At 35.7% G+C, this 23,367-nt stretch overlaps 1 protein-coding gene across 1 annotated transcript in view; it reads right to left on the bottom strand.

Moving 5' to 3' along the window:
- The window catches only part of PIK3C2G (phosphatidylinositol-4-phosphate 3-kinase catalytic subunit type 2 gamma), a 1,120,359-nt gene that overhangs the window by 1,054,894 nt on the left and 42,098 nt on the right, over nt 1–23,367 (bottom strand). The gene's annotated exons all lie outside the window — the stretch shown is intronic.

The following is a 23,367-nucleotide window of genomic DNA, read 5'->3' on the forward strand; positions in this document are numbered from 1 at the left end:
ATCACTATACCTTGAAGGAAAGGGAATATTCTGAGAAATGACCATTTTGGACTTAATATATGAAAGTCCATTTTCACTCTCGGTTTTGGTGCTCACTCTGACAGCTCCTGACATTTCAAATGGTTACCATACAATCTCTTCGTATTTAGCATCCATCAGTTGTTGTTCAGCTTATCAAGATATTTCATTCTTGAGAATCAATCACACAAGGATTTGCTAACTCATGCAGGTTTTATATTGAAAGTGCTAGACATTCTGTGTAAGCAGACTGCATATTACATATATATGTATATATATATATATATATATACATATATATATATATATATATATATATATATATATATATATATATATATATATATATAGACACAGTGGAGATTTGTTGCCCATCTAGAAAGCATGGCTGAAATAGAAAGATTTTTATGTCTAAATTAGTTTAGTCTCAGTAAACAGACATTAAATTCTGTTAAATGCATCATAATCTATAAAAATGATTTGCATTTTATAAAGCAATTCTCTCTTCTGGAGTCATCACTGAAACTCCTTTAAAAAGGATTTTTTGTGACTTTGATTACCTCATCAAAAAGATAAATAAACAAATAAATAAATAAATAAAATGAAAATACAAGCTGCTTTAAAAAAAATAATAAAATGAAATTCAAGCTGCTTTAAAAAAAAGACAAAGGATGTAATCAATAAAAAAATCAAAGTACTGCATTACTTTAGATATAATGTTACATATTAAGAGTATGAGACAAATTATATGTTATCTAGATATATCTGTCTATTTACATCTATGTATATAGTACTGTCTTTATGTGGAAATGCACATAAGACCAAATATTTGTGAGCGTATAAAGACTTGAATGAAGGGATTTTAAGTGAAAGCTATTTTGCTCCATCTGCATAAATGTTGGTTTAGTTTCATTCATGTACTGTATTTAAATAAATGGTGATGTGAAAAGAGTTTTCTTAGAAGTAAATTTTATGAAGTTGAATTGCATTTAAAATATTTTAAAAGTGATTTTGGGTATTTGCATCTTAGGTTCATAGGTTTATAGGTGTCTATTAGGCTAATTCCCCTGTAGCCTATATAAGCCTAGCCCAAGAAGATTGCCTGGCATCATGCCACCCAAAGTTAGTTCCCAAGTTCCAAAAGTTTTCACTTTTCTGATTTGTTGTGTAAACAAGTTGAGAAGTGTGGGTATTCATCTCATTTTATGGGAAGTTCTTTTTTACTTTATGTCAAGTTGGTGCAATTGTGGATTTAATATATTTAAGTTTGGGGGATATTGAGAATGTGCCGTCATTTGGGGTGTGCAGGAGGCCTGCCTCCCCTGCGAAAACACTTTATTTGTTATTTTAAGCTATACTTCAGTGCTTCAGACTTTAGTTATTTGAACTTTTTTTAGCTATTTTCTGTTGATGTTTGATGTTTCCTACATGATATAGTCATATTATATACACACATGTAGATGGATAGATATAGATATATAAATACAGATATGCTTAAATATATACATTTACATATCCATATCCATATGACATCTCTCAATCACCCAAGGTCATATCACACTTGGTAGAGCATACAGCTCCCCACAGAAACAACTAGACAGGCTTTGTGCTATCAGTGATTCATCTTTCATCAAGCTGCAGTAAAATCACAGTGGAAAAAAAATAAAGTAACTGGGAGTCTGGGCAAAGTGGTGTGGCTGGGAGTTTGTCTGTGAATGTGTGTATTTTAGGTTTTAGTTAAAAAGGATAGACAGTGGTGTGTGAGACAGTGCTTTAGGGTCATGGTAGAAGGTTAGCGACAGATTTAGTGTACAGGTGTGTGTATTTGTGTGTGCGTGTGTATGTGTGTGTGTGTGTGGGGGGGCTGATTTTGCCCTTTTGTTACTGTAGTGTGGTCTCAGAATCGGTATATATAATAAACAAGGAGTCTGGGAGGTGCAGCTCCCTTACATAAAAGATGTTTTTAGTACAATTTTTTCAGTAATCTGAGGGGTCACAGGAAAGAATTTGAAGGTTTAAGTACTCTAGTTGTGTTCTGAGTGTTTCATGTGGTCCAAAGGCCTTTTCACTGAATGCTGCAGTGTTCAAATGCATTCAGTTGACATGAGTGGTCCCCAGTGTTATATCTACTGCTAAATGAGGTATGCACTCTTACCTCATGTGTGCGTGAGTATAGAGTTAATACATATAAGTAAGGGTAGAGTGTGGGGCATATGGTAGGTGCAGGGAAGCTTGTTGTCTTGGTAAATATGATATTGGAAACTCTCCAGATTTTTGCAGAATGTCCAGATTTTACCTCATATTTTTGGTCTGTGCCTCATAAAATTTGTGCTTTTCTGGCAAATCACTGAGGATTGTTGTCAATAAATAATGCAATTCATTTGATTTTTAGACTTCATATCCTTCGGAAAATGCATGCTAACACAAATCTTGTTATTCTTGCAACTTTCTGTATTTATAAGAGTAATATTTAAAATCTATCCCTATTTTTGGCCCCCCCCCCTTTATTTTAGGCTTTGTCCAGAAGACTTTGTCTTCTGATTTGCAGGATTTTAATGGGTTAGAAAATGAAGTGATTGCAAGAAATAAGTGACAGAAGGCTTGTCAGTTGGCTTTCTGTTCATTCTTAGGTTGAAGCATTTAAATAAACTTGAACTTGGAGACATGGAAATGATGCGCATTAAAAAGGGGGTCAAGGCCATTAGATATGTGGCATACATTATGCAGAACAGAGTTGTTTTATAACCAAAAACAGAGAAGCGGTAACAGTAAAAGTTGTTTATTCTTCTATGTTTTACAGACAGGATATGTTCAGAGGATTTGAGATGTAAATGCTTTTGAGCTTTTTATGTAGCTTTGAGCTATTTCTTGCACATGTAATTAGTAGTGGCATACTGGGATCCTGTACTGTCAGCCAGCCTTAGTTTACCTTGTTTTTTATGCATCTCATTGTATTTTGCTGGAAACGTGTGCAATTTACATTGTTTGGACTATTTGGACTTAGATCTTCCACTTTTCTGGCTTCAGTGATGTAATCACTTTTGAGCACAAATCTTGCAAATGCTACCTACCATGCTGGAATGCTTCATGCTACGTTATTTTCCAAGTTTGCAGTAGTACCTTCCTTTCCCATTCTCAGGGTTTGCTGATAATTTCTGATTGATATTGCAGTGGAACAGTGAACAGTGTACAATAACATGTAGTATGCTTTTAACTATAAACTTGGCTCTGCACCTTGGGTTTGCAAGTATTCCAGAGAGTCATTGCAAGGGTTTGCAAGTATTCCAGAGAGTCATTGCAAAAGTATTGTAATGCATAAGGCACGATGGATTTGAAACTGCCTGTAACTGTTTGTTTCTCTCTCTCTGCCTCTCTCTGTATATATATATATGTATATATATATAAACATTGTTTACTTTTCCTGGACTGTTTTAACATAAAGGAGTGAATTTTCTGGCTGTTCAGATCTGGACCTGATTATGTTAGATATTGTTGAAAGGTAACTACTGAGGATCCATAGCCCATAAAGCTTAGAAATGCTGTGAAGCTGAATTATGTGAGTTTTGCTGCAACGTAATCTGGAAAATTTCTGGCTTGTGGAGTCGTCCTTCTATGATTCTTGTGTAGGGCCCACCTTGGTATTTTGGCAGTGAATGTGAACTGGTTCTTTTTTGCAGATCTTTGCTTCTGGGAACTCCCGAATGTAGCCTGCCCCCCTTTGGTCTTTAATTCCATGTCATTTTCATTGGTTCTTGTTCTTTATTTTTGCGGATTGCTACTTTTGTCTACTTTTATGGACATTTTACTTGACCTGAATGGGATGGACTTCTCTGCCTTTTTATTAAGGTTTTAGCTGCCCTTGTCTTATGTTTACTACCTGCCCTGCTACTGAATCTTAGTTGGCTCCCATGCTAGAGTCAGACTGGCTTGCAGGTAGGACCCTTGAAGAATTTTAAATGACTTTTCAAAATTAGCATGTTGCTATTTTGATGGCCCTTCTGACTCCATCATTGATGGTTGCTTGCTCTGGACATTTTGACACTGGTAATATTAGTTTCATTTTATTATTATTTTTCAACCTCTTACTTTTATACTGAGCTTTTATAAATTTTCCTTTTGGATAGTATTTTCTTCATTTCTTATTTTCTTTCTGTTTTAATATATCTCTTCTATTATTTCATTTTTACATTTCCTAATTGCTAACAGATTATTAATTTGTTTGGACCTCACTCTATTGAATCAAGAGCTGTTTTCGATAGTGTCAGTACCAGGTCTTTTCTCTTTGATGTCATCTGTCCTCTCCAGCTACTTGTTAGCACTGTCAGCACCTGCAGCACACCAGGTAGTCACAAAAGTATAGCCATGACTCTTGTCACTGCTGGTATCAGGGGCATATAATATCTGGGCATTGTCCTATTTAGGTGCTCTGTATTTTCCACCACAGACAAAAGCATGACACAGATTTATGTGAGAGGTTCCTTCTCAAGAGACAGGTCATTAAACCTGTTCTCTTATGACTCAGACCACCGTAGTATACTCAAACTCTAGGTCTATCAGGAACAGTTCTGGAAAAGTATCAAATATTCTACATGGCACTGAGCTGGCATTCATCAGGGAAACTTGGCCTGATTCCACCTACTGACTTATCTCAGGGGCATTAGTAAGGAGACATAAGGACACAGCTGTCATATGGGATGCTGGGATATATGAGTAATGTTTCTTCTAAAGTGTATCAGTCATTTTACAATGCAGTCTTATAACTATTAAAATGTATAAGCAACAATAAATCATCTTAGTACTCAAAAGACTGAATTGTCAAAAAAAATACTCAAATCAGTGAAAATAATGCTATTTGTTCATTTTGCTGTCACACACCAGAACAAAGACAGGTGCCAACATGCAATGCTTTAGCATTAGTTACTTAGCCATTGCTCACAAAATAGCAGAGAAAGACAGTTGCAGTATTTAAAGAAATGGACTGTGCAAATGCCCTTATGTTCTGGAGCATATGTTTGCAAAGTACATCACTAATCCATCCCTATAGACTCCAGCCAGTGAAAGCACACATAAAAAAAATAAACTTCCATAATGTAATTGCATTATTTTGAAAAGTAATTAAACTTTAGCAGTAATAAATATTGTTTAGTTATATAAGTGATATAGATTTACCAACAGCTTGCTTTGTTTGCTCTACTGTCCTATTAGAAGTACGAGATTCAGTGCAAGTTTCAGAACCATAAAAAACGAAATGTTCCCAAGAAATTACTTCAAAGCTATGAGCATCGCTGTATGAAGCTCTGCTGCAGCTGCAATGGTTGAGGTACGATGGCTGAATTGTAATTGTTTTGTAGGAGGAAAGTCACTATATTTATAAAATATCTGTTAAACTATGAAGCAATGCCTTGGGAGTTATTGGTTGAGGATGGGCTGGGTTGGGTTGATTTTCCAGGATTAAGCTATGTCTTTATCGATTTCCAGAAAGTTTTTTTGATTTTTGTTGATGAATTTTGGGTGTTGATTTAATAATGCTTTTTTGTCCTGTTTTATATGTTTGCTATGATTTCCTAACTCCCTACAGTATTGCAGGGATGTTTAATACTTAGTTTGCAGCCAAGACTTCAAGGCTGTATCTCCAAGTTGCATGAGTTGCTTTTTTTTTAGTTAACCAAGGGGACGGTTTGTTTTTAATGCTTTTGGTTCTTAATGGTGCTTGCTTTGCCAGGATATTAGGAAGTATTATATTAAATGTGTCTACTGCTTCATCAAAATAAAGAGTTTTACATGGAGCCCAGCTTATCTGGAGCAGGATGGAAGTAAAAGTTTCTTTTTTGTAGTTTCTGTGTTACTGTATTAAAGTGATGAACCTTGAGGGGCTGTTTGGGGTGTCTGATCATGTAATTTAGAGCAACTCCACCTGATTTTTTGTTGATTCTATCTGGGTATATTTTAACCTGGTGGGAGTATTTCTATATATTTGGTGATTGGCTAGAACTAGGTTTATGTGACTATGAAGAGATTGGGGGAGTAGTGGGCTATGTAAGCCATTATTTTGTTATTGAAACTTCTTAGGTTACTGTGATGTACTTTAAGTTCTAGGTGGTTAGACAGGATGTGTAGCAGCTGATCTGATGGGGTCTGGTGTTAGATGAGAGGGTCCAGGATTTGGCTGTATATCCCCTTCCAGTATTATTGCCCTCTTAGTAATGTGGCTATTCAAGAGTCACTTACCTCTGGGCTTCAGTTTATTTATATGGGCAACCAGAATGCCTACATTCAAGAAAATATTTAAGGATGAAGTATGGGCTTTAGTTAACTTACTCATAAGCAGAGGGTACTGGAGAAGTCAGATAATGTTAGTAGCTACTGAAGACATTAATAAGAGGGACATCATGTTCCCTCTAGACTGGTTACTAGTCTTCCTTTTAAAGTTACCAATTCATAAGACAACTATTTTAAAAGTAGCTTTGCTGGCCTAATCATTGACTGTAGTGAAATTATGATATAGTCAGGGTCATTGCTAGCTAGCCCATAGCTTTATGTAAAAAAAAAAATCTGAAACAAACATTGATGACTATCAAATATACATCAACAAGTGCTACCTCTAATAAACTAGCTGGAACATATTTTTTTCATAGCTGACCAGTTAGTATGAGAGGAGTATGTTGGTAGCTTTTATAAGAAGTTAAAAAACGTCTAGAACTCTTTGAGAAGATTAATATTAAATGTTTGAAATAATTCTCAGCACATTCATTTTGTAATTTAGTTGTACAAATATGGTATATATGTTCTAATTTTAATTGTTTGGAGTCATTGTCATTGTGTTCGGACTGTAGCTCTAGTATCATGTGATTATTCATTACTTTTTTAAACACTCACAGTTCATTCTAGAGTTGTTCTGAAGTTCGGATCACTTTTGGAAGGAAAGGACTTAACTTTTTATTAAACATCTTCTAATTTAAATGCCTGTGTGTTTGTTTCAAAGATGTAACTGTCATGTGCCCAGGATGGATACATTACAGTGCTTGGTTGTGCTTTGACTATTTTCCATAGATACCCAAACAGGAAGGAGACAACACACACTGAGTGTGTTATGATTTAATGCTGAGAATATAGACAGAATTCTTGTTCTTCATATACAAGGATGAAACGGCACACAGACGTAGCAGTGGGTAGGAATTACTTCTCACATGAAATTCCAAGGTATATGGTTATATACCTTCTCCAAGTTAACAGGACACATGCAGTCAGTACTAGCAGCAAGAACAAATAGCAACTATCTATAGGTGAGATCATTACATGATTTTAAAGTGTTTTTTTTTGTATGGCAATGCAATGGGTGCGGATGACATACACTTGGAAATGATGAAAGAGCTGGCCAGTTTTGGGTGTTGCAATTAACACATCTTTTCAATGTTGCATGACAAACATGGATTGGATTGGGAAGCTGAAGTAGCAGTCTATATTTTTCAAACAGTGGACAGGAGGGAGTATTCCATTTGAAAAAGAATAACACTGCTCACTGATCTTGGGGAACTACATGCATGAGTGCCAGACAGTAGACTTTCCTAACAATTATGTCTCTCGTTCAGGAATGGAAATGCAAATGATGAACTGGCTGTGAAACAGCAGAAAAGTTCTTTGCCCATGCAGATACATGTTTTCAGTCAAGCATACATATTTATTTGCTATTGTCTCCTGCATTTTTCAGATCACATACAGAAACTATATTGCATATTTAACTTTTTAAGTGCAGACTTTCAGACTTGCTTGGGTCTCCCCTGAATCAGTTGTAGGCCTCATCAGGGAGAATGCCTTACCATTTGAGAAATGCTTGGCTGTGGTATCTTTCTACTGTATTTGAATGACATCCTTATGACATTTTAGCTTTTAATCCAGTTTCTTCACACACTGCATAGATATCAAAGATAAATTGAAAATCCTATAAATTGTTCTTAGGTTAACATGTCATGTATGAAGGTGTATGATGTATTTTCTGACTGGCACTATCTCCAGAATTAATTTCTCTGCCTTGCTCTCATTGAGTGCCAAGATAGGCATCACCTTCCTCAATGTGAGTAATGAGATAATGAATGCAAAAAGTGAATATATGAATAATATAACGTTTTTGGCACTTCTGTGAGAGGAAGAAAGTGAATATATTGAAGACAGGAATTCTCAAACTGCATTTGGATGGTGCAGTTGTGCAGCAGTAGCATTGTCACCTCACAACAAGAGGTTCTCTAGTTTGATTCTTGGCAGGGATGCCTTCTGTGTGGAGTTTGCACTTCCTCCTTGTGTTTGTGTGAGTTTCCTCTGGGTGCTCCGGTTTCCTCCAACATTACAAAGACATGCATCTCAAGCATTTCTGCCTGGGTCTTGCTGAAAATTGACTTTGTTCCAAGTTAGACTTTCCCAGTAAACAAATGTCAAATTTGCCGAAAAACTGTTATAAAGCACTTTTTAAAGTGATTTTCTACATTAAGGCAAGCCCCCTTCACCCCAGTGTGATTTTCATGCCCCCTACACCTACAAAGTGACTTGCAAGCATCCTACACCCCCAGAACTTATAGAAACTCCATGGTTGCATTAACTCAAACAAGGGGGAAATTCCTCCCAAAAGGAAATCACTTCCAGCACTACACACTGACAGTGATTTCCTATGGAGGAACCCTGATTGCTAGTGAATTAAAACTCTGGCAACTGAAACTCGAGAGTTTAATCTTCATCCATCAGTAGGATAACAGTTTTTGGCATAACTGGTTGAATAAATATGACTGGCAATCTGTCCTGTGTTAGAGGGCAAAGTATTTAGAATGCAGTATTACTCTTTTAGTTTGACTTGGTATACTGTACTGTCCTTTAAATAAGCTTGCAAATTATATTGGATAGGAATTTTCTTTTTGTAGTTTATTCATGGATAAATATGGCAATTTTTTTGCATCTTAAACTGGAAGTTAATTTCTTATTTTTAGCATGCCACATGGATATTCTATCCTGCAGTCAACAGCATTAATCTGCTCCTCACAATACATTTGTAGAGTCTATATGTTTGTTTGGCAGTATGAATGCCTAGTATACTATTAGGTGAAGAGCATATGTAATTTGTACCCTTTTGCAAAGGTTAACTATGCTCATAGTGATCATTTTGATAACCTCCAGCAAAACCACGCATGCAGTTTATACAGATGTTACTATATCACACATCATTCTGTAAGGATGCTATGGGATATAACCAGATTCCTGAGTATGTAAAAGCAAAGCTATTTTCTAACATTTTACCTGTAACAACTAAACTGGACAGTGTGGATGGGATATGATTCTGGGTGTTGTCCCATATGCACATTCTTACTCATTTTTGGAATTTATCAAAAGTTAATTACTTTCAGTGGTATGCTGAGTTGGTGAGGATCTGCAGATAATCAATTTAATCAATTCATAAATAGATAACAGAGGTGGTAGTATCCATCTACAATGACCCTTGGTCAAGTAGTCTGTGAACCAAGCTAAAGAAGTTTGTCCACTGTTGATACTGCATAATGTGCTTAAATGTTATACATGACATAACACTGAAGGATTTGATCAGATCCAGAAAAAGAGACCCTGTTAATAAAATCTGATCAGCTGTAGAAGGAAGTGTCATGAGCATCTGCAATGCAGTCATCACGCTCTTTCTTTGGTGAAGCCATATTCATCCATCTATCCATCTATCTGAGGAAGTGGGCTGTTTTACAGACCTTTTTCAGCCACGACTCAGACCACAAGGTCAAGGATAGATACAACAGATATGAAAACTATTTAGCATAGCCAGTCAACTAGTATGCATTTGGAAGGTGGGGGAAACAGGTACACCAGGGAACCCCACCAAGGCACAAGAAGTATAAACAAACTTCATACAGAGAGTGACTGGGATTGCACATAAAACTCTGGAGCTGGGAGGCAGAGATATTACCACTGCTATTGACAGTAAACCATTTTATTCAGAAACTGGTACATAATTTTTTCTAATATTTTAATAGTAAAAGGTAGCAGGGAGATATGCTGTGAAAATCCTTCTTTGCAAAAATCCTCTTTATTCTTGAAAATAAAATGATAGAATAGAAAATAATTAACAAGGGCTAATGTAGGCACTGAAAGCATCAGAATAATAGGCAATACATGTCTGACACACATTTTCTATCTAATATTGCAATAACCAACAACATTGGTGTGGTATATTGAAGATTTACCCATGGTTGTTGTGGCGTAATCATGAGGGTGAAGCCTGAGTGATTAAATAAAGGCAACTTTGGGTAAATCTTCAATATACCACACCACGGAATTGGTTATTGCTATTATACAATAACATTATTTAAGAAAAAATGACTTACTTTTCTTAAATAATGTATCTGTATAACAGTGTTGTGGGGTTCTACTTCTGCTGTGTATCCTGTTGTTTTTTTTTGATGTACTGCACATGCATATGGGACTTGAGTTCCCACACTTACCCAGTACTTCAGTGATTTGTAAAAGAAGCAACAGAGAAAGGAAGGACTTCTTTTCAGAAACCTGGGAATTTTGAGGTCTGAAAACATGTCTCAGTCTCTTAGCACAATTATGGACACAACCAAAAATGAAGCATGGCAAAGGCCATAATCAGGGATAGGTTTTACATATTGCTCTCATAAACATTGAACGTTAATAGAATAGCAGGTTTTACACTGGCATGCATTTTTGAAGGATATAAAGTCTGAAAGTCAAATGTCTGTCATTGTTTAGTGGCTTTTTTCCTCCATGTTTGCCAAAAAACATAAATTTTATGAGGGACAAAATAAAAATATAAAGCGATAATCTGGCCATTCTCTGAAACTGTAAATGATAGAGAGGTGTGGGTCTGACATTTGGCCTAGAACCTCTGGGAGATTAATTATGGGCAACATTTTGGAAAGCCCAAAGTCTGAGCTGTTTTAACTACATATAGGATGCACATATTCACAATAAATAAATAAATTATTGTGGTGACACCTGCTAAATATATGAGATAGTTTTGCTTGCAAAATGCATTTATTAAAGAAAGTGAGAAATTTCTTTGCCGTTTACTGAATGAATATTAGGCATAATATTTTATAATTTGTGATCCAAGATTTTATACATGTGTTCATACATACATGATAAACTTTTAGTCTAAAAGAACAGTAAGATGTTGCTAAGAATTCAAGGACTCGTAGGATAATGAATTAAAAGAATCATTCAGATGTTTTTCAGCACTTTAAAATGAGCACAGTAGTTGTATATGATGTTTTTATAGAACTTCAGCATGCCATGCCTCAACAATATGGAGATTAAATAATCTTGCCAAGCAAGTGGTGTCCTGGATTTACATACTGAATAGCATGAAAATATGGACTTATTGAGACTGTCAGCATAAAGCCATTTAGCAAATACAGGAGATAAAACTGGCACAGTAAAGCCAAAGGAAGAGCTTGTAGATTTACACTGCCATCTGCTGTTTGACTTGGGTAATTTCTGCATATTTTCTCTCCTAACATAAAATCCATTATCTTAAGTAAGCAGAAACGTGGTCAAGTAAACAGTGGAAACGCACACAAAAATGAGTTACTGTTTGAGCAGCATAATAATAATAATAATAATCAGAAGAAGAAAAATAAAGTTTACATGGTGCAATCTCAATGCAGCACAGCTGAAATATAACACACACGTTTTATGTCGTAGTTGACTAAAATGATACTCTGTTGCAAGTTACCTCATGCAAAGGGATGAATGAGCTGATCTGCATGAGAGATGCACCTTGTTATCTGGTGCTTCTATCTTTACCTGGAGGGAGTTTATATTTAGAATTCATTCATGTTAATGTATTGTTTTATCACTAAACAGTGACTGACTGCTTCAACTGCATGGCAATAGAATAATTTGCACCTGCTATTTTAATGCATTACAGCAACCGCATACTTTTATTAAGTCCTACATGATGGACAGTTTTGCTCATGTAAAAATACATGAATGTAAACACTGAAGAGTTTTGAGCTATCCTAGAGCAAACATTTATCTTACATTTGTACCATTATTACAGCTAAGAAGTCTAGTTATTAGGTTCATAGGTTCATAGGTTCGTACTAGGCTATCTGCCCTAGGGCATTTATAAGCCTAGCCAGAGTGTATGTGGCTTACACCACCCCTTAGGATGAGAATACTATGCCCTTTTAGGGTTTAGTTTACTATGCCTCTGTCTAGTAGTGACACAGAGATGACCCCCGGGGTAAACCTACGATCTCCCATCCACTCGTCGAGATTTCTCTTGAATAGAGTCAGTGAGGGGCTCTGCCTAACATGGACAGGGATTCTGTTCCAGAGTGTAGGGAGCCTCTGGGTTATGAATCTGTCCCTCCAGCACGTTCTATTTATTTCTGTGTTGAGGTTTAAGTCACTTGTTCTCGTGGCTCTGATGGATTTGGATTTTTTGAGGTGGAGCATGTCCATTAATTCAGGATTGGACATGGCCTTGTACGTCAGGCACAGATCACCTCTGAGTAGGCGGTATGCGACTGAATAGAACTGGAGTTTTTTCAGTCGGGCAGCATATGACATATGTTTAAGACCCTTTATCCTCTTGGCGAGGAACTTTTGGGGTCTTTCCAACTGCTGCAGGTGTCGGGTGAGATACATCCCAAATGGGGCATTGTACTCAATCATTGGCCTGATAAGAGAAGAGTACAGGGGCACAATGACCTCTCTTGATCTAGATGTGAAACCCTTCATGATAAGGTGGGCAATATAGAAGGTCTTCCTAACCACTTTGGCAATGTGAGTGTCAAATGAGAGGTTACTGTCAACCTGGGTCCCTAGGTCCCTGATTACCTCTTCCGTACCTAATGGATTACCACCTATGTGGTAATTTGTCGGTACCTTGTTTTTCCCAAAGGGTATGACTATACATTTTTTGGTGTTTAGCTTAAGGCCATGGCTCTGGCACCAATTATCCATTTCTATGAGGCCTCTCTGAAGGATGTTTGTGTCCGCTGGAGTATCAATTATGGCGCCCAGTTTGCAGTCATCTGCGAACTTTGTCAGCCACAATCCTCCTATGTTTGCCTGTACCTCGGAAAAATAAATGCCGAACAAGAGGGGTCCCAGGACTGAGCCCTGTGGGACACCGCTTGTGACTGGCTTAGAGTCTGACATAGCTCCAGCAACTCTGACCTTGTGGGTTCTGTCCTTGAGCCAGTTTGCAACCCATCTTGTGACATATGGGTTTACATTTAAGCTGGTGAGTTTGTCTATGATGCCCGAGTGGGGTATTGTGTCAAAGGCTTTTGCAAGGTCAAGGTAGGCTGTGTGAACTGCCTTTGAATGTTATTTATACAGACTGTTTAAACATTATTTTCTAAGTGTTCCAACAACAAAAAAGTTCAGTTTATTATTACTCGCAGAGAGCATTTTAAAGGCTTTACAACTGTTTATTTTTTCTCACAGACATAATGTCTTCTATATTTACTTTTCTGTCAGGTAACTCTGGTCACTATGATTATTTCTAGCCTTCTCGATATCTGATATCCGATAGCCTGATTTCTGAGCCTTTCAATAACAGATTAGAATGTTTTTCCTTTGAAAACACAGTCTGACCAATAGATAGTCAAGTCATTATATTGTTCACCCATCCCTCATAGTTTCACTGCGACCCTTTGTGTTGTTTGCCCTTGAGTACTTTTTTGGAGTACAACCAGGTCAATGTAAGCCATTAGCTAATAGTGGTTCTAGTTTAGATTACCAAAATGTGAATCATTATAATGGTCTCACAAAAGGAAAATAATTGCAAGAGAACAAACTACAAAAAAAAATCTTAACATGTATTTTTTTTTATTTTTAGCATTGTTGATAAGCCCCTAATCCTTCTACCCCATAAACTCCCACATAAGGTTGCAGCACCTCTCAGAATGTAAATACCTTGCCATTTAATATGTGTAAAAGCATTAAAATTATGTAAGATTGAAAAATGTCACTATGAATTGATTAAAGCTTTAGCAATTTCTCAAGTTAAAAAAAGAGTATATATGGGCACTCACAATACCTCACAAAGTGTATTCTTTCACACCCTGCATGGAACAGGTGAGATGAAGCAAAGCTATCTAAAGTAACATCTATCATATAACTAATATATTTTTTTTTTTCTGAGAGAGTTTATTTCTTGTTATGGTTCACATAATGGCTTATAGTTTTGAACACTTATTGCAAATCTGCAGTGCAGCCTTTTGGCAAAACTTGCTGAATCAGTACAGCTGTAACAACTGTGAGTAGGTACTCCACTGAGAGAATTGTAGCTATGCTGGACAGTTGGAATCTGTTCAGCAAGGGAATATGATTTATTCACAATATCTGGCATTTAATCTGTCCAATAAAGATTTGTTAGCATCAAGTAAATTGGCAAATAATAATAAAGTAGTTCAAAGTACAAAGAAAAAGTTATGCATCTATCTTTTTTTTTTTTCCCTACAATGTATGTTTATTATAGTTGATTTTGTATTAATGGTAAAATATTTTTCATCATCTTTGGTGACCGCTGAAAGGAGAAGATCTTTCCTCATGGACATTTCAACGAATGGCTAAAATGTGATGTATGTAGCTTATTGTGAAACTTGTGCAGCTTTTTTGCAGGTAGGACATCGCACACATTAAAAGCGTACAAGCATGGTTATGCAAAGAGAAGATGCGGTAGTCGTAATAGTGCCTTAAACTGGCATACTGAGGTTTGTTCAAATTTTAGGTATTATTCTTTTGCATTTGATAATGTAGCAGTGGATACTCAGGTGGAATACAGAAATGTGCTTGATGCTAAAGAATAGGCATGGTAGACTAGGTTAACTGCCTGAGTGGATTCAGGATTAAATGATGTGGAGAATATTAAAACATTAATATTTTGTTTAGCAGCAAAATACTTTAATCAAGTGACTATATTGGTATTTAAGTGTGTGTTTTTGTGCTGTCTCATAAATTAAAGAAATTCTGTTTTAAAAATGGATGTGCTTATACTGTGAGATTTTGAGTAAATCATTTTCTCTATGAAACCTGGCTTCTTCCCTGTTTATTTTTCTATTTTGATTACCAGTGCAGAGCTAGTTGGCATTACTTTATCTTTGTTTAAGAAGATTGTTTTCCCAGTTCAGACAAATCGGTATAACATAGCTAATAGCCATGCATGCAATTCAGGCAATTTATGTACTACAAACATCTTTAAAGAATTCTGCTGTATACTTTTTCATAAGCAATGACATCCATGTTACATATATGCCTAATTTACATAGGCCATGCCCACGTTATAATTTCTTACTTGTGTGCCACTTCTCTCCTACGCAGAAAGCTTTTAAAATAGCTTTAACCTTGCATAATACACAAGGCCGCACAAAATGGAATGAACATTTATTGTAAAACTGACTAATTTCAGATTACAGAGCACATTCATGTATCTGAGTACAAGATAACCCGCTTACTGAACAGTTTGAGTTGAGTTATAAAAGACTGAGGAACAATAGCATGTCATACCTGCAATATAGTATAGAGAGGAATCAAATATATTCACAGGCTAGACCATCCTAATATTTTTTGCCTCATTCATCAGAATTTATTAATTTCATACCAGTTGTTATACTCCTGGAGGGGAGAAGAGTATAACCAAATATATTCATCAAACAGATAAATGAAGGGAGATAAATTTAAGATAAAAAATTGCTATAATTAAATGTCATTTGAGTAGCATCTATACGTAAGGCAAACAAATAAGACAATATATAGGTCAGCATAAAAAATGAGGTTTTCCTCCAAAAAATGTATTACTCAGGAAAACAGAAGAGAGTGTTGTCAGAAAAAAAATGTATCAGTCACTAATAAAAGCATAACAGTAGTTTATGATTAAGCGTTAACAGGTGAAGAGTGTAGTATAACAGAACAAATCTAATTTTTTTTCAGGAATGCACATGCTCAGTAGAATCAAGGAGAAAAATATGGGAGACATAATGATCTAGGGTTCAACAGCTGTGTTCTCTCTAAAGGAATTTATTCCTCAAGTCTACAAAACTTCTTTGATGTGCCACTGCTTGATCTGTGCACTGGTTGCAGTAATTACAAGTAATTATTTTATTTCCTCAACACCAGTTCCACAGCACCCCTTCCAAATGGCTTCACTACCTACACTTAATCATCCCATTTATTCCTCTGGGATGGGAGCCAATCATCCCTTGGCTAGAAGACAGATCTATGGCCCATTTGTTACTGTCCATTAAACCCTATTGGTTCATCCATATCACTAGGACCAATGGGGAGGTAGTAGGGAGAAGGCCAGCTGCAAGTTAAGCTAAGTAGCCTTTCTTTTCTTCCCTTAGGCTGCATGAAGACTTTACCAAAGCTGCCTGGTTAGAGATGAGGGATGTGTATTTTCCCATATAGACCTGATGCAGTACAATCCAACGTGACTTCAGCAGGATGGCTATACTCCCAGCTACGGTGTCGCCTATCCTATGGCTTATTAACCTTTGCCCTTCCAGGATGAGTAAGCTGACAGTAGCCATTGAAGCTCATCCAGCCCTAGTCTCCCAAATGCCCTTAATGTTAATTAAATACAAATGATCTGAGCCCTCAGGAACTAGTAGCATTCATTCAAATGAGCACTTCTTCCTGAATCTGCCTCTCATACTCATCTATATATATATACATATATATATATATATATATATATATATATATATATATATATATATGCATATCTTTTTCTTGGGCTCTTCTTGATAATAGTCTGAAAGATATAATCGCAGTGCAATAAGCAACTTGTTTGCTTTTGCCCCACCCCAAATAACTGATGCATGCCTTTTTACCTGGATGCTACCTTTCTACAAACGATTGTGAGGCATTTGGTGAGAAATATCATTGAAGGAGTCTTTTGTGCATTAAAATATGTACAAAATTGCATTCTCATTGTGAAGATACCATAGATAATAAATAAATTATATACCAAATATTTTAATCTGTTGTACTGCTGTAAATATGATCTGATGTACTTTAAATTATGAGAAAGAAACTGTAATCAATTTCTGTTCAGTTCAATTGTTTTGACATGCAGTGATGGGTCATCTAGACAAATTTCTTCTGCATTTTAAAACCTATTTGTATAACATAAATAATGATATCAGCTTTGTTTAACATCAACATTACACTCAGCATATTGGGACAGATCAAAGACCCATCATCTTCTCTTGCTAAACTAAATATATATAGGGGCTACATACTGCTCACAAGGAACATAGTAGCTGCATACAGTAGCAGACGGCTAGGCAGAGATTAAAGGTTGTACTTTTCATTATGTCCAGAGCCAGAGGTAGTATATATTCACCTCTGCATGGTATGAGCCAACAGTAGCTGTATGGCTGACACTTGTATGCACAGAATTCAGTTGTGTCCCTAAACTATACAACTTAAGTGTGCAGTTTGTCCCTGCTCCCGGTATTCTGACAGCTTCATAAATTCAGCTGCATGAGTGTAAGATCATCAGCTTATCCTGTAAGCCAGTAACTCCTGGAGTGGTGGAAGCCGGTATAAGGCTAGTCTGGCACTGTGAAAAGGATTGCTGGTAAACATGTAGAAACAGCCAGTTTATGAATCTCAAATGTGATTTCAACAAAGTGGTGCTAGCTGATTTTTGACTAAATGTCCATAATGCTGAAAGTGGCAGAGAAAGCAGATTCACTGAAATGCACATGCTCTATAATCCAAAATGAATCAATGTGGATTATACATGTCCATAGCTAAGAACATTTATGTTGATCAGAAAGTAGAAAATTAGTATGCATGTGATATGCTTGCCTTTTACATCAATGCTTTTTTCTAATAAACCAGGATATTGGATATTGTACATAGATATGTAAAAAAGCTACAACAAGTAGTGCAGCTATCATTGTACCTTCCATTCATGACCACTGTGGAGCTAGTACCTTCCACTCAAGTCCACGGAGCGTCATCCGTGGTATTAACCACAATCAGAAACTCCAAATGGCACAGAAGATCCCAAATATGTCTTTCACAGGATGATGAATCTCTGCTGGACTTCAGACCCTCCTCATTATAATGATATAAAAGTAGCCTTCAGGTTTCATATCAGGATAACTTCATTTTTGGGGATTTTTGTTTTCACAAGCTGCATCTTTTTCGGCACACATAAGTGACAAATATGTAAGAGCCTCCCTCCTCTTTACTCAGGAAATCAGACCATGGTGGGGCATCTGTAATATTTAGCTGTAAACTAAAATGATCAAAGCATTTAAACTTTGGCCGATGTGTATCACCCAAAGTCTAGAAAGCATATTGTGCATCCCGTCTGATAGTAAAGGATGTCTAGTTACTCCAAGAGATCAATGTACCATAATGGAATTATGTGCTAAATTCTGTAGCCTTTGAACAAGCTGCATGAAAGAACCAAAAGGTATAATGATGCCTTATTAGAAAAAAAAGGGGGGTGGAAAAGCTGAAATATTCTAAAGTGCTTCAGGAATGGCCATTATATTTTATTTTTATAAGTTATGTAATGGTGGCCACTATCTGATCAATAGACAATGCCATATCTAGTTCCCTTTAAAGGTTTATGAATGCAAAGCACCACTGGGTTCAGCTGGCATCTGATTAGGAAACCTAATATTAACAATAAATATTAATAGAACAATTGACATCATACAACACCTTATAAGATTATGGAATAAGCATCTTCTCACTGCCATACGTCAGTCATTAATTTCCTTGTGAAATAATCTTGATATACATATAGATATATAGGAAGTAGAAAATGCTAATGTGAGATTATAGCAATCAAGCTTCTCGAAGACTAGTAGGTCATTAGCTTGACAAAAATCCTAAGGAATAAGCTTCAGTCTGTCATGTTCAGTTGCTGCCATCTGTTGAGAAGCTGAGAACTTTTCTATCTGTCTAAGGTAACCAATGCTAATATTCACACTATTCCCAGTAAAAGCTTTGTATGGTGGCATGAGTTTTAGCAGCCTACTTAGATTTGATAGTAACAGTGTTTATTTTTGCTGTCCTTTATCAGTTGTCTCTGGACATGACACAAAAAAATGATATATCATTCATAAGTGATTTTTGACGAAAACAACCAGGTCTTCTTCAGAATACTTCAATAGCAATGCACATTTCTTTATACACTTCCTTACAGAACACATGACATATCACATGACAAAAAATGTAAAACATATGAATAAATAACACTAATTTACATTTCGTAAAATTTTAAAACTTAAGAATACACTTAGAATTAATTGCTCCAATCAAACTATGAAATGTATATGCAATTTAATAAAACTTGCCACTTTATTTCTCTGTACTCCAATTCATTGTTCCTTCTGCCATTGAAAGTTTCATCTACATGTTCAAGAATATAAAAAAAAACAAAGCTTATAAAACCTTTACAAGATACTGAATGTTTGCCCAGTGCATTAAACACACTTTTTTGGTAACTGCCAAATGATGTTTGTATAACCATTTTTTTAGTATCTATTTATTGTTCCTACATTAAAAAAGATCTTTACAAGTAATGCATTGGGTAGCATCTACCACAAATGAGGAATTACAATTAAAGTACCCTGGCTTCTATTGTTCAATGGACAGAAAAAGTTAGGACTGTTTGCAACATACCTGCACATGGAAACTCCTGTTATTTGTATGTCTCCTTTTTTCTTATTATAAAATCTGCTGTTAAAATGTCAGTTGTTAAGAATCCCTTTGGTAGTATCAGTTGAACATACCAAGGACATCGAAGTGGACCAGACTGCTATTTTCTTCTACTTTTTCAGTGTTGACCACAGTATTGTTTTTATCTTTACTTTCTCTTCTTCTGTAATGCTAGAAACCACCAGGTGTTGAAACCATCTCACTGTAAACCTGTCATGGAAAGCCTTAAGTAGCCCATCAATTTTGTCACTATCTTTAGTTAGATATTTAATTCTAACACATTGTCTCTTAACATTACTTTTTAAACATGTGGTATGTATGCTGTGATAATGAAAAATGGCATAACTTACCATATTTTTATAGCTAATAGTATTCAACTTTTGTGTTTCTAAAATTTTATATACCTCTGCATCTAAAAATATTCACACTCATTTTATCTTTATGACAGGTGAATGTTAAGATGTACTATTATTAAGTCTCTGTATAAACTGATATAATTCCTCTTTACCACAGCCCTAAATAAAAAAAATATCAATGATAAAATGATACTACTGACTAATTTTATCATACTCCTATATACCTTTATGAACAAACTCCTCCCAATACCCAATAAACAAAGTGTCATAATTAGATGCCATTCTGGCACCCATCAATCCCCATCTTTTGATATAATTTCCTCATGAAAGAAAAAATGTTGTAGTTCAAAACTTGCTCAATGCACTTAACTAAAGATCTAATCTATCTACTGTATAGTCTTCGCTTCTATACAATGATGAATTAGAGTACAGAGAAATGAAGTGTCAGGTTTTATTAAATGCATATATGTATCCTGATTTGAATGGAACAATTAATTATAAGTATCTTCTTAAGAAGTTTAAAAATTGTAGGCACTGTAAATAAGGAGTGTTAATTATAACTAAAATAAAACACTACAATGGAATAAAAACCAAGCTGACACTGCTGGATAGTCTAAAATGTTTAATTCCACCAAGATTAAGCACCTTCTACATTCCACAGAGGCCTTCATCAGAATAAACATTACCAACCTTTCAAATCTTATATAGTAACATTCAATGAGTTTCCACCAATCAAATGCAACCAATCAACCTGAAGTCAATTGTACTAAATAAATGCAAAAAAAAATCCATCAAAAATAAAATCAACTGTTTCCCTATAAACATAAGTATTACATAAAACACCTAATTATGAAAATCACTTCCTAGTGTGAACAAATGTTCTTGTAAAAAACATTTTTATAAAACATTATTTGCATTTGTCATAATAAGATCTATGCAAAACAACTTTGCAATTCATACCACTGTTCAACCCAGGTGCATTATAGGCATTAAATAATATTTGCCACTTAAGTTCTCTATAATCCAGTTTCCCTTTTTTATCCCCATTAAAATCACTAGGCACATAATCAATAAGAGTGAAGTAAATTGTTTTTACAACTCTTACATAACATAGTGTGCCTCAACAACACTTTGTCAGTATTTTTACTCTTAATGGGGTTCAAGGGCTCATACATTCTTTTCCTCAACTGTCTGTTGGTTTTGCCTATACAAAATGAAGTACATGCTGAACACTTAGCTAAGTAAACCACAAAAGTTGACCCACAGTTGAATACTCCAGGTACCTGCCAAATCTTACTACTGGTACTCACTTCAAAATATGGGCGTTCCACTATATACCTGCAGAAATTGTCATTCAAACACTTGAAAGTACCTCTTGTTTTCACCTCACTCCCATAGTTGTCCTTCTCTAACAGCTCTTTAACATTTTTTGCTCTCTTGTTGATAAAAAAGGGGTGGGCCCCAAAAGAGATTTTAAACCACAATTGGTTTCCAAAATTCTCCAATTGTTCTTAATAATTCCCTTTACGGCACTACTGTCAGCAGTAAAAACCAAAGGCATAGACATAGACTAATCCTGTAAATGGTGACAATTTGTATTGTCAACGTTGTCATCCATCCCACCTACCAATGACTCCCTCACTACACGTGATGGATACCCCTATGTTTAAACCTATTATGCACCTCTTCTACTATTCTATACAATACTGTAATGTCAGTGGGTTGCCTTTTTAATCTTACCAACTCACCTTTGATGATGTTGTGTTTAACATAGGTTGGGTGCATGCTAGATTAGTGCAACAAAGTGTCACGTGCCACATTTTTATAACCAATGATAGAACGCGATTTGCAATTCTCAACTTGTTTGAATACTTTTAAATCTAGAAAACAAATACTTGAAGTATTCCAAAAATGTGAAAACTTCAAAAACATGTACTGTTGTTCACTCTATCCACAAAGTTATGTAAATCAGCTACACTCCCTCTCCAAACAAAAAAACAAATAATCGATAAAACGGTAATACAAAAACATTTTGTCCCTACTCTGCAAATTAGATAAAATGTATGTTTCCCAGTGGGCCATAACTAAATTTGTATAGTTAGGGGCCATCCAGTGTTATTTATACATATTTTTAAGTGTTTATGTTATGTGATGTGTCATGTGTTCGGTAAGTATGTATATAAAGAAATGTACATTGTTGTTAAAAGATTCTGAGTAAGACCAAGTTGTGTTGGTCGAAAGCATTTAAAACGTATATATAAATTTTTCCTTCCAGTTAGCAGTCAGTGTATTGCTGGTTTTTCATTGATTATTTTGTGCTCTTTACACTAACAAGAAGCTTCTTTCTGGAATTATTTTATTTGTTTTGTATGTCCTAGATATGCCATAAGCCTCCTCTCAGTAACTTCTGCCTGGTATGCCTCCAATGCAAAGTTCCCAGGGGACATCTCACAATTCGACCGAACCATTTGAGGTGACTCTTCTCAATGCAGACAGTAGTTTAAGCTCCTTCGCCAGTTATGGACTCTTATCTTTTTCATCACCACCCAAAACTCATGACCATAGGTGAAGACAGGGACATAGACTAGCTTATGGCCATGGCTAGGAATAGTTTCACAGACTGGATGTATTCTGATAGTATCATCTTATGACTCAGTTCTCATTTAACAATCACATACACTGTATTCATCCACTGGTCAATGTTCTGAGCTTTCACTCATGAGCAACAAGATACCAAGATACTTCTAGTTCAGATATATTTTTTTCATGTATATTGTTTTTCTACCACCTGCAGACAGAAATGCACTCTTTATCAGGAGACAACCATGATCTTTTTTGGGAGTACTAATTTTAATTTCAGTTACCTCAGTCTTCAAACATGTTGAAATCACTGTCACAAGATGCTAAAAGAAAAACATCATTTGCAAACACCAAAGGTCCATCTTTCTTATGCCCAGAAATAGTTTATTTACCTCTGATGCTTTTGATGAGAAGATGCACTATTGATGGAATATTATTTCCACCTTGAATGTATTTGTCTTAACAGCAACAATGTGGAATCCACTCCTGTTCTTCAGATATATGGACCAGATAGCACACAGCAGTAACTATGGAACTTTGCACTATTTCTATATGCCCAACAATATATTCCACATAATGCAGTTATATGCCTGCTCTAAGGACTCAGACAACATAAACACAGTGCTGGCAAACTCACATAACGACCTCTGACATCTGTTTAAACACAAAAGTTGACTAACACTTACATGGCTAAGATGAA

Source organism: Protopterus annectens, chromosome 11.part0 (genome assembly GCF_019279795.1).
Source record: "Protopterus annectens isolate FY-2018-M chromosome 11.part0, PAN1.0, whole genome shotgun sequence".
Classification (NCBI taxonomy): domain Eukaryota; kingdom Metazoa; phylum Chordata; order Ceratodontiformes; family Protopteridae; genus Protopterus; species Protopterus annectens.